The sequence below is a fragment of the Tamandua tetradactyla genome, chromosome 6 (assembly GCF_023851605.1).
Source record: "Tamandua tetradactyla isolate mTamTet1 chromosome 6, mTamTet1.pri, whole genome shotgun sequence".
In the NCBI taxonomy this organism is placed as follows: domain Eukaryota; kingdom Metazoa; phylum Chordata; class Mammalia; order Pilosa; family Myrmecophagidae; genus Tamandua; species Tamandua tetradactyla.
The window spans coordinates 67,594,877-67,601,577 of NC_135332.1; the positions used below are offsets into that span (position 1 = coordinate 67,594,877).

The 6,701-nt window shown below is 38.6% G+C and overlaps 1 long non-coding RNA gene across 1 annotated transcript; it reads right to left on the reverse strand.

The window, feature by feature from the left end:
• Positions 1–386: 386 nt before the first annotated feature.
• LOC143686101 (uncharacterized) lies at positions 387–2,908 on the reverse strand. The gene is made up of 4 exons (XR_013176899.1): positions 2,805–2,908; positions 1,744–1,835; positions 1,279–1,329; positions 387–1,058 (listed from the first exon to the last, which is right to left on the reverse strand). It is a non-coding gene; the product is annotated as an uncharacterized LOC143686101 (long non-coding RNA).
• Positions 2,909–6,701: the final 3,793 nt, after the last annotated feature.

Consider the following 6,701-nt stretch of genomic DNA (forward strand, 5'->3'; position numbering starts at 1 on the left):
TCACCCTAATGACTTTACCACTACATGTTTCTGAAATTGTCCTCTTCTCTCTACCCCTACTGCCTCCCTGTTAAACCAATTGCAATCGAAGGGTCAGGACATACAGTTCAAATTCTTGACATGACTTTTAAGATTATTATAGGATAATATTCCAAAAGAAGAAAAATGATGACTTTCATGCAGAAATAAAATGAACACATGTTCAAGTATTATGTAACTCACTATTAACTAGGGAACAGGGCCAGTGTTACAACAGGTTCAAAGAAGTGGGAGAAACATGAATTTATGGGGAGTAAAGCAATGATGAAATGATTTTACAAATAGACATAAAATTGGATTTTCTATGAGAGGGGGAGAGTGGAGAAATCGAGTGAAATTCTGTTGGACAGAATTTATTTGGCTATCTTTGGACAAAAATCATTTTGCATTGCTCCCCCTTATCTACGACAAAAGGTTTTCAGTGGAGACACGCAGAAACCATTTTTGTTTATTCCACATTTCCTTACAAGGCCCTTCATGATTAAGCCTTATATTCAGAAGTCAGGTGATACATGAAGTGCCCACCAATGTGTCTGGTGCTGGTATAGCTGTGAACCACACAAACACGGTTCCTGATTCCCAGCTAACAGAGAAAATAGAAATTAAACGATCACAGGTCTCTAACTATAGCAAAGGTCCTGCTATTTCTCCAGCGTCAACCCTCAGCATTTTCCCTCTCAAATCAAATATACTTGTGTTCTTTTAAATATGTCTCGCCAATCATGCCTCTGGGCCTTTGCATGGAATGGTTCCTTTGGCTGATGCTTCTCCCGGGCTGTGATTTCACTCTTTCGTCCCCACCTTCCTCCTTGTACTCCTACTCATCCTCAGCCTTCAGCTTAGATTTCATTTCTTCCAGGAAGGCTCGACTGCCCCTCCTGGGCACTCCAGTCTCGTCTGGGCTTTCTCGGGCAAAGTGTGACTTCTGCTGCCTTATCACTTCCTGTACGTGTATCTCCAAGGAGGTGCTGAAGCCTTGTGTGTCCTGATGGCTAAATTTCCAACACCTATCACAGGGTCTGGAATATAGTAGATAAATAAATTTATTTATTTAAACATTATTTTAAATTAAATATTACTTATTTAAATATTTATAAATTAATAATAATTATTACATTGTAAATATAATATATATTCCATTAAATATTAAGGGATAGAATGCTCACCTGCCATGTGGGAGACATGGGTTCAATTCCCAGCCCATGCACTCCCCCCCCCAAAAAAAAATTAATGGAATACCTGGGTTATAAGAGCCACTTGTCTGGTCTTTCTATTTTCAGTTCTTGCTCTCTGCACAGGAAGGAGATTGAGTAAAGGATTGTTTCTGCTAATTACCTTCCAATGGGTTAAAATTTATCCATCTAAGTTGGGGGCTGGCAAGTTACGGCCCACAGGCCAGACCCCACACACCTCCCAATTTTGTAATAAAGCTTTATTGGAACACAGCCATGTCCACTTGTTTATTTACTGTCTATGGCTGCTTCGTTGCTGCTGGCAGAATTTAGTTGCCACATGGAGACTGTATGATCCACCCAGCCTAAAATAGTTACCATCTGGCTGTTTCCTAAAAAAAGTTTGCCGACCCCTGATTGAAGTAGTTTTGTAGAGAGGAGCGTTCATTCAGCAAACATTTATCATTCCTCACACTGTTAGGCACTGAAAATATAAATACAGATGCAATTTCTTTCCCTAAGTAATGGATACATGTCAGATGCCCTTTGAGAACCTAGTAAATGTGCAAGTTGTCCAGACTGCAGACACATCATAAATTGGTAGTTGAATTCCCCATCACAGAGCTGGTAAAAGAGGAAAAGACAAGAGAAACAAATCAAAGGGGGTTGTGGACTTAAAAACAGAGAGAAAGGAATCACGGACACAGCAGAGCTAATTTTAGGTTTTCATGTGCTCCTCAAAGAGCACAGGAGGAAACAGCAAAATGAAAAGGATAAAACATGAAGGAAAATACTTAGAGAAGTCATTAGAGGGAGGGTATTGGTGGGGGAACCTGGGAGAAGGGTTATAATCTCAAACCCTGCAGAAGCCAAGCAGTGGAGCCGCCTGACTAAGGAAAAGCCAGCTGTTCCACAAGCCTCTCTTTAATTTTCCGACTTTTTATGGAGACATAGGTATAAAATACTTCTCTCCTAAAAGCAAACAAATAAGGCAGTTCGGGGCAATAATAATGCCAAGTGACGCTGCCTTGGGTGTCATGAGACACGAAGAGCCGAGAACACTGGCCCCTTCCAAAGAGGCAGTGACTCCTCCGAGACACCCAGGAGAAATCAGAAATCCAGGTGTTCATGTGAAATATCATCCTTTTTAAGGTTGGTTTGTGCTCTTTAGGAATCATTATGTATGGCAAACAAGTCACAACTGTGAATCCTGTTGAGGCTATGGATACCAGTTGAAAACCTTTGCTATCGAGGCTCCTGCAGAAAGGATGTCATCATATTTAAAACATTATTTACAATGATTTCAACAATGTAGGTTTTTCCAGCAGAAATGGTAGCCTCGTGGGTTGGGCAAATTCTGGCACTTAACGCTAATGGAGGAAAGTAGTTTGCTTTCCAGTGGTTTTGCTGGCTGGCTCTATGCAAGGCTATAGAGAATGAAAACGGGATCTTCAGTGTCTCTGCCCTGCTCATTGTTTTCTGGGTTGGGCTTTCATTCCAGCGGGTGCCTATACTGAGTCTTCTCTGTGGTCCCAGCTGGATGTCAGCTAATCATGGCCAAAGGCATTAGCTGATAATGGCTTAAAGCCTTACATTTCCAAGAGATATTTAAATTTTAAATGAGGATTTCCAGGATGGAAATTTCATCTTCTCTATTCACCATCCTCCTCCTAAGAACCAGAGCATTCTTAAGTGACAAAGCAAGCAATGATGCAATGGAATGTAGGCCCTCAATGGATCACAGGGACATGGCACATTCTTACATTTCAAGTAGCGTCAATTAATTAATTTAATAATAATATAGCTTTGCTCTCATTTTGGAGGTGATCAGAAATCCCTAATAATACTCTTTAAGACAACCGAGCCTTCTTAAGGAAATAAATCAAATCAACGAGAGGCAACGTAAAATTCCAAGAGAAAGGGAAGGATATTTTTACTAGGAGCACTGAATCCGTTTACTGGAAAGATTCTATTTTAATGTTGGCTATTCACAGAGATGAAGTTGATTATGAAGAGAGAAATTGTTTGGTTCATTAGGCTTTAATTATAGAGATGAATTATTATGGATGAAAAGAGGGAACCACAAAATTATGGAGATTGAATTCCAGCTCAATAAACAACTTCAAATATCTTTTCTGGAGACATAAGCTAGTCATGTTCTTTTCTCCCAATTTAATTTGATGTTCGTTGACAAATGATGTTAGACTGTCCCTGGGAAAATCTTAATATCTACAGCGTGTTAGTGGCTATCATTTAAATTGTACTTTTTTCCCTAATTATATTTTTTGATGGTGGTATGGAGACTGATAGGTCTTCCACCCACTTCAATTTATTTTGTATAATAATGACAAAATGTTACATTCCTATTTTGCCACTATCCATGAAGCCAAATTGCTTTTATAATAGCTCAATGGCCTTCAATGGTTCCCCAATATATTCAAAGTTAAGTTGAAAACCCTGAGCTTGATATTTAAGGGTTTTCACAATTAGATTCAACCTAGATATCTAATATTATTGCTCAGTATTTTGCTGTAAGGGAAATACCTTCTGCAGTAACAAAATGTTCTATTTGCCATCTTGCAAATAGACCTGGTATATATCTGCTTCTCAATTTTTATTTTTAATATATCTCCCCTCTATGTATTTTCCCTTTTTAAATTCTGCTTGTTTGAGTCCTAATTTACAAGACCCGGTCAAATTCTACTTCCCTCATCTTCTTTCCTGAGCATAGGATTCTGTGTTTACTCTACCTCCTGATTTTGTAAAACATCTATTGTCTTTAACATTTTTCTTACAGTCTCTTACACAGTTGGTGAAGTCTTTTACTCTGAAAGGCTCAATGAGGTTTGCAACTTCAGACCTGCTATGTCTTGTGTTTGTTATTCTTTTAAATAATAGTTCTATCAAAATATTGTGAACAAATATAACATTTATGCTAAAATTAAAATTTTGGAAACTGAGTGGATATTTGATATTAAAGAAATAATGTGAATTTTCTAAATGTGAAAATATTACAGTGGTTTGATATATATATGTATATATATCAAATATATATCAAAATATTTATATATTTTGTATATAAATATCAAATATTTGATATATATCGTATATATATCAAAATATATACATATATATATATATTTTGTATGCTGTATGGTTCACATTTCATTATTTTTCCCTGTGAGTATCCCTTTATTGCAGCACCATTTGTTGAACTTTTGTTTGTCTGTTTGTTTTTGGTTTGTTTGTTTTGCTTGTTTGTTTGCTTTTTGGGAAGTACATGGACCAGAAATCGAACCCGGGTCTCCCACATAGCAGGCAAGAATTCCCCCACTGAACAACCCTTGCGCCACCCATATATTTTTTAAAAGAATATTTTAGTTTTGACAAATACCTATATATAACAGCTAGGATTTGCTTCAAATTAATATGGGGCGGGCCGCGGTGGCTCAGCGGGCAAGAGTGCTTGCCTGCCGTGCCGGAGGACCCCGGTTCGATTCCCGGCCCCAGCCCATGTAAAAAACAAACAAACAAACAAAATATAATAAAAACAAGAAAATGTTTAAAAATGTTTCCCTTTCTTCCTTCCTTCCTTCCATCCTTCCTTCCTTCTCTGTCTTTCCTTCCCTTCCTCCCTCTCTCTTTAAAAAAAAAAAAAAAAAAAAAAAAAAAATTAATATGGGAGAGACAGAGAAGGGGGCAAGGGTCCAGATGTAACAAGACTGACAACGAGTTGATAACAGAGATTCATATATTATTCTACATATAGATTTAAAATATTCTATCATAACAGAGTTAAAAAAAACTTAGTAGAATGAAAACTCTTAGAGGCAGCATGGAAACACTGGAAGGGAATACCGATCCCAGCTATGGCTCAGAATAGCCTGCTCCTGGACAAGTCACATAGCCTTTCTGAAGCTTGGGTTTTGCTCTCCATCAATAGGTTGCAGTGACTTCTAAGGCTGTGAACATGCAGCTCCAAAACTCTGTGGGTAGGAATCAAAGGTTGATTTTTGGAAAATGGCAGAATATACAAACTCTCTGGAGTGTTCACTTTAACACCAATGAAGTACAGCCCCCCTGGGAGTGAAATAAAACACTCACACACTCAACAGGGGGAGAAGAGGAAGAACATTCAGCAGCCAAGCAGAGCATCCCAGCTGGAGGTGGGCTGATAGTCGCAAGGTAATGAGGCTTCCATTCCAGAGTTTGTTTTGAGAGCAGTGATTTGGCAAGAAAATGTTCTCTCTTCGGAGACCAGTAAGCTTTAAAAGGCCTAGGGGAACTTGCAGCTTCAGCCTTAGTTCAGCCCAGGTTGTTGTTCTGGACACATGGTTGGTTTGAATCAAGGAATCAAAAGAATTCTCAAATCACAGAGTGAGAAGAAACCAAGCAAAATAGGTAGGCAGGTGAATGCCAATCCAACCAGAACAAGGGCACATTTTATTGTTGGAGAGCGCCAAGCCTCAACATTCCATAATCTATTCCAGCATATTTTTTACTCAGTGACCAAGAAGTCTTCTTTATGTGTGACTGGAAACTTTTCTGTCCAACACAGGGCCACGTCTCACTGCTGAGTCCTTTGTGGAAACAGAACAATTTGCCAGCTTCATAATCCTCAAAAACCCTTCCAGTAGTTGATGACAGAGAACAAGTTAAACTTTGCCATGATTAGCTAGCCTCTTCAAGAAAGGCCAATTCACACAAGTAAACAGTAGAGAAACATTTAAACTTATCTGAGTGCTCAGAATGGAAGTATTTGCATTTTACTAAGCACGAGTTTAAGACATCCGGGGCCCAATAATCACTATCCTTGTCAGGATTATTGGCTGATCTTAATGACAAGCTTTGGTTAATACAGTCTGTTCTTTTACTATATTAGCTATTACTCCAACATCCTGCTGAAGCCCAAAATATATTGGAAAAGATATACACAGGTTATTGGAAAGGAAAGCAAAATAAAATCTATGATTCTAACTTTGAATAGATCAGCAGATAATAGTAGAAAGAACAACTGCAATGTTTGGGTAGCTGAAATGTCCCAGAAGTCTTCAAAAGATCATCTACAGTATAATAACCTAAATGAATAGATGAGGAGACACCAGGTGACAGAGCTGGGATCTGAAAGCAGATCTGACACTGAAAGCTTTTCTCTTCCCATTATCAGTGGGTTCTCAACTTTGGTTGTACATTAGCTGGACAGCTTTCAAGACTGTGTTGGCAATATTAGAATTGAATTAGTCTCAGATGGGACATTGGTTGGTGTTCAATTTTAGGTCCTCCAAATTGCCCAGTAAAAGTTGAGAGAATCATCTACCAGCAAGATGCTGCACCCCTTCTCTTCCTTGGTCTGCAAAATAAGGAGATTAGCCTGGAATCTCTCTAAGAATTGGTAGATAAGTATGAAGGCTCTGGAAGTCACCCGCCTGCATGGGACATACTACATGTCCCAAGAAAGCTGATGGATGCATTTAGACATGTCTGTTTGTT